The following is a 6,703-nucleotide window of genomic DNA, read 5'->3' on the forward strand; positions in this document are numbered from 1 at the left end:
CATGTATTTACTACATATGAACACTTTTCACATTCTCCTGTGCAACTCGGCCGCTACTCCTCCTTTCATGCAAAATCTTAAGGTCCTAGCTCATGTCCAAGGCACCAAAGCCAGCTAAAAAGTCAATAATCGATACCTAAAACTTGAATTGTACTACTTCTTACTGGCTATTACAACAACTTATAAGCTTCATCTGTGTTCTACTATGGTGCTTTTAGTGTCCCCACATACCGCAGCACGCGACATAGCTTTGCAGACGATAAGTACAACCGTTTCACAGAGAAGAGCGGCCAATGTGACGATCTGGCTTTAAGTCGATTCGATAACAAATAACGGAAACGGACGGATTTCTCAGGTTTTTACTACATATGAAAACTTATCACATTCTACCATGCAACTCGGCTGCTAGTCCTCCTTTCATGCAAAATCTTAAGTTCCTAGCTCATATGCAAGGCACCAAAGAAGGGTATAAAATCAATAATCTATAACTAAAACTTGAATTGTACTACTTCTTAATGGCTATTACATCAACTTAGAAGCTTCATCTATGTTCTACTATGGTGCTTTTAGTGTCTCCGCACACCGCAGCACGCGACATAGTTTTGCAGACGATAAGTACAACCGTTTCAGAGAGAAGAGCGGCCAATGTGACGATCTGGCTTTAAGTCGATTCGATAACAAATGACGAAAACGAACGGATTTCTCAGGTTTTTACTACATATGAACTCTTTTCACATTCTTCCGAGCAACTCGGCTGCTAGTCCTCCTTTCATGCAGAATCCTAAGGTCCTAGCTCATGTCCAAGGCACCAAAGCCAGCTAAAAAGTCAATAATCGATAACTAAACCATGAATTGTACTACTTCTTACTGGCTATTACATCAACTTAGAAGCTTCATCTGTGTTCTACTATGGTGCTTTTAGTGTCTCCGCATACCGCAGCACGCGTCATAGCTTTGCAGACGATAAGTACAACCGTTTCAGAGAGAAGAGCGGCCAATGTGACGGTCTGGCTTTAAGTCGATTCGATAACAAATGACGAATACGGACGGATTTCTCAGGTTTTTACTACATATGAACACTTTTCACATTTCCCAAGCATCTCGGATGCTAGTCCTCAATTCATGCAGAATCTTAAGGTCCTAGCTTATGTCCAAGGTACCAAAGGCAGCTAAAAAGTCATAAAACGATACCTAAAACTTGAACTGTACTACTTCTTACTGGCTATTACATCAACTTAGAAGCTTCATCTGTGTTCTACTATGGTGCTTTTAGTGTCTTTGCAAACCGCAGCACGCGACATAGCTTTGCAGACGATAAGTGCAACCGTTTCAGACAGAAGAGCGGCCAATGTGACGATCTGGCTTTAAGTCGATTCGATAACAAATGACGAAAACGAACGGATTTCTCAGGTTTTTACTACATATGTACACTTTTCACATTCTCCCGTGCAACTCGGCTGCTAGTCCTCCTTTCATGCAGAATCTGAAGGTCCTAGCTCATGTCCAAGGCACCAAAGCAAGCTAAAAAGTCAATAATTGATACCTAAAACTTGAATTGTACTACTTCTTACTGGCTATTACAACAACTTAGAAGCTTCATCTGTGTTCTACTATGGTGCTTTTAGTGTCCCCACATACCGCAGCACGCGACATAGCTTTGCAGACGATAAGTACAACCGTTTCAGAGAGAAGAGCGGCCAATGTGACGATCTGGCTTTAAGTCGATTCGATAACAAATGACGGAAACGGACGGATTTCTCAGGTTTTTACTGCATATGAACACTTTTCACATTCTACCATGCAACTCGGCTGTTAGTCCTCCTTTCATGCAAAACTTAAGTTCCTAGCTCATATGCAAGGCACCAAAGAAGGTTATAAAATCAATAATCTATAACTAAAACTTGAATTGTACTACTTCTTACTGGCTATTACATCAACTTAGAAGCTTCATCTGTGTTCTACTATGGTGCTTTTAGTGTCTCCGCACACCGCAGCACGCGACATAGCTTTGCAGACGATAAGTACAACCGTTTCAGAGAGAAGAGCGGCCAATGTGACGATCTGGCTTTAAGTCGATTCGATAACAAATGACGAAAACGGACGGATTTCTCAGGTTTTTACTACATATGAACAATTTTCACATTCTCCCATGCAACTCGGCTGCTAGTCCTCCTTTCATGCAGAATCCTCAGGTCCTAGCTCATGTCCAAGGCACCAAAGCCAGCAAAAAATTCAATAATCGATACCTAAAACTTGAATTGTACTACTTCTTACTGGCTATTACATCAACTCAGAAGCTTCATCTGTGTTCTACTATGGTGCTTTTAGTGTCTTTGCAAACCGCAGCACGCGACATAGCTTTGCAGACGATAAGTACAACCGTTTCAGAGAGAAGAGCGGCCAATGTGACGATCTGGCTTTAAGTCGATTCGATAACAAATGACGAATACGGACGGATTTCTCAGGTTTTTACTACATATGAACACTTTTCACATTCTACCATGCAACTCGGCTGTTAGTCCTCCTTTCATGCAAAATCTTAAGTTCCTAGCTCATATGCAAGGCACCAAAGAAGGGTATAAAATCAATAATCTATAACTAAAACTTGAATTGTACTACTTCTTACTGGCTATTACATCAACTTAGAAGCTTCATCTGTGTTCTACTATGGTGCTTTGTCTCCGCACACCGCAGCACGCGACATAGCTTTGCAGACGATAAGTACAACCGTTTCAGAGAGAAGAGCGGCCAATGTGACGATCTGGCTTTAAGTTGATTCGATAACAAATGACGAAAACGGACGGATTTCTCAGGTTTTTACTACATATGAACTCTTTTCACATTCTTCCGAGCAACTCGGCTGCTAGTCCTCCTTTCATGCAGAATCTTAAGGTCCTAGCTCATGTCCAAAGCACCAAAGCCAGCTAAAAAGTCAATAATCGATAACTAAACCATGAATTGTACTACTTCTTACTGGCTATTACATCAACTGTGAAGCTTCATCTGTGTTCTACTATGGTGCTTTTAGTGTCTCCGCATACCGCAGCACGCGTCATAGCTTTGCAGACGATATGTACAACCGTTTCAGAAAGAAGAGCGGCCAATGTGACGGTCTGGCTTTAAGTCGATTCGATAACAAATGACGAATACGGACGGATTTCTCAGGTTTTTACTACATATGAACACTTTTCACATTTCCCAAGCATCTCGGATGCTAGTCCTCAAATCATGCAGAATCTTAAGGTCCTAGCTTATGTCCAAGGTACCAAAGGCAGCTAAAAAGTCATAAAACGATACCTAAAACTTGAACTGTACTACTTCTTACTGGCTATTACATCAACTTAGAAGCTTCATCTGTGTTCTACTATGGTGCTTTTTGTGTCTTTGCAAACCGCAGCACGCGACATATCTTTGCAGACGATAAGTGCAACCGTTTCAGAGAGAAGAGCGGCCAATGTGACGATCTGACTTTAAGTCGATTCGATAACAAATGACGAAAACGAACGGATTTCTCAGGTTTTTACTACATATGAACACTTTTCAAAATTCTCCCGTGCAACTCGGCTGCTAGTCCTCCTTTCATGCAGAATCTGAAGGTCCTAGCTCATGTCCAAGGCACCAAAGCAAGCTAAAAAGTCAATAATCGTTATACCTAATTCTTGAATTGTACTACTTCTTACTGGCTATTACAACAACTTAGAAGCTTCATCTGTGTTCTACTATTGTGCTTTTAGTGTCCCCAAATACCGCAGCACGCGACATAGCTTTGCAGACGATAAGTACAACCGTTTCAGAGAGAAGAGCGGCCAATGTGACGATCTGGCTTTAAGTCGATTCGGTAACAAATGACGGAAACGGACGGATTTCTCAGGTTTTTACTACATATGAACACTTTTCACATTCTACCATGCAACTCGGCTGCTAGTCCTCCTTTCATGCAAAATCTTAAGTTCCTAGCTCATATGCAAGGCACCAAAGAAGGGTATAAAATCAATAATCTATAACTAAAACTTGAATTGTACTACTTCTTACTGGCTATTACATCAACTTAGAAGCTTCATCTGTGTTCTACTATGGTGCTTTTAGTGTCTCCGCACACCGCAGCACGCGACATAGCTTTGCAGACGATAAGTACAACCGTTTCAGAGAGAAGAGCGGCCAATGTGACGATCTGGCTTTAAGTCGATTCGATAACAAATGACGAAAACGGACGGAATTCTCAGGATTTTACTAATTATGAACACTTTTCACATTCGCCCTTGCAACTCGGTTGCAAGTCCTCCTTTCAGGCAGAACCTTAAGGTCCTAGCTCATGTCCAAGGCACCAAAGCCAGCTAAAAAGTCAATAATCGATACCTAAAACTTGAATTGTACTGCTTCTTACTGGCCATTACATCAACTTACAAGCCTCATCTGTGTTCTACTGTGGTGCTTTTAGTGTCTCCGCATAACGCAGCACGCGACATAGCTTTGCAGACGATAAGTACAACCGTTTCAGAGAGAAGAGCGGCCAATGTGGCGATCAGGCTTTAAGTCGATTCGATAACAAATGACGAAAACGGACGGATTTCTCGGGTTTTTACTACATATGAACATTTTTCACATTCTCCCGAGCAACGCGGCTGTTAGTCCTCCTTTCATGCAGAATCTTAAGTTCCTAGCTCATGTCCAAGGCACCAAAGCCAGCTAAAAAGTCAATAATCGATACCTGCATACCACAGCACGCGACATAGCTTTGCAGACGATAAATACAAACCTTTCAGAGAGAAGAGCGGCCAATGTGACGAACTGGTTTTTAGTCGATTCGATAACACGTGACGAAAACGGACGGATTTCTCATGTTTTTACTACATATGAACACTTTTCACATTCTCCTGTGCAACTCGGCTGCTACTCCTCCTTTCATGCAAAATCTTAAGGTCCTAGCTCATGTCCAAGGCACCAAAGCCAGCTAAAAAGTCAATAATCGATACCTAAAACTTGAATTGTACTACTTCTGACTGGCTATTACATCAACTTAGAAGCATCATCTGTGTTCTACTATGGTGCTTTTAGTGTCCCCACATACCGCAGCACGCGACATAAGACGATAAGTACAACCGTTTCAGAGAGAAGAGCGGCCAATGTGACGATCTGGCTTTAAGTCGAGTCAAAACAAATGACGGAAACGGCCGGATTTCTCAAGTTTTTACTACATATGAACACTTTTCACATTCTACCATGCAACTCGGCTGCTAGTCCTCCTTTCATGCAAAATCTTAAGTTCCTAGCTCATATGCAAGGCACCAAAGAAGGGTATATAATCAATAATCTATAACTAACACTTGAATTGTACTACTTCTTACTGGCTATTACATCAACTCAGAAGCTTCATCTGTGTTCTACTATGGTGCTTTTAGTGTCTTTGCAAACCGCAGCACGCGACATAGCTTTGCAGACGATAAGTACAACCGTTTCAGAGAGAAGAGCGGCCAATGTGACGATCTGGCTTTAAGTCGATTCGATAACAAATGACGGAAACGGACGGATTTCTCAGGTTTTTACTACATATGAACACTTTTCACATTCTACCATGCAACTCGGCTGCTAGTCCTCCCTTCATGCAAAATCTTAAGTTCCTAGCTCATATGCAAGGCACCAAAGAAGGGTATAAAATCAATAATCTATAACTAAAACTTGAATTGTACTACTTCTTACTGGCAATTACAACAACTTAGAAGCTTTATCTGTGTTCTACTATGGTGCTTTTAGTGTCCCCACATACCGCAGCACGCGACATAGCTTCGCGGACGATAAGTACAACCGTTTCAGAGAGAAGAGCAGCCAATGTGACGACCTGGCTTTAAGTCGATTCGATAACAAATGATGAAAACGGACGGATTTCTCCGGTTTTTACTACATATGAACACTTTTCACATTCTCCTGTGCAACTCGGCTGCTAGTCCTCTTTTCATGCAGAATCTTAAGGTCCTAGCTCATGTCCAAGTCACCAAAGCCAGCTAAAAAGTCAATAATCGATACCTAAAACTTGAATTGTACTACTTCTTACTGGCAATTACATCAAGTTAGAAGCTTCATCTGTGTTCTACTATGGTGCTTTTAGTGTCTCCACATACCGCAGCACGCGTCATAGCTTTGCAGACGATATGTACAACCGTTTCAGAGAGAAGAGCGGCCAATGTGGCGGTCTGGCTTTAAGTCGATTCGATAACAAATGACGAATACGGACGGATTTCTCAGGTTTTTACTACATATGAACACTTTTCACATTTCCCAAGCATCTCGGCTGCTAGTCCTCAATTCATGCAGAAACTTAAGGTCCTAGCTTATGTCCAAGGTACCAAAGGCAGCTAAAAAGTCATAAAACGATACCTAAAACTTGAACTGTACTACTTCTTACTGGCTATTACATCAACTTAGAAGCTTCATCTGTGTTCTACTATGGTGCTTTTAGTGTCTTTGCAAACCGCAGCACGCGACATAGGTTTGCAGACGATAAGTGCAACCGTTTCAGAGAGAAGAGCGGCCAATGTGACGATCTGGCTTTAAGTCGATTCGATAACAAATGACGAAAACGAACGGATTTCTCAGGTTTTTACTACATATGAACACTTTTCACATTCTCCCGTGCAACTCGGCTGCTAGTCCTCCTTTCATGCAGAATCTGAAGGTCCTAGCTCATGTCCAAGGCACCAAAGCAAGC

This window comes from Schistocerca gregaria, unplaced genomic scaffold, assembly GCF_023897955.1.
Source record: "Schistocerca gregaria isolate iqSchGreg1 unplaced genomic scaffold, iqSchGreg1.2 ptg000721l, whole genome shotgun sequence".
Taxonomy (NCBI): Eukaryota; Metazoa; Arthropoda; class Insecta; order Orthoptera; family Acrididae; genus Schistocerca; species Schistocerca gregaria.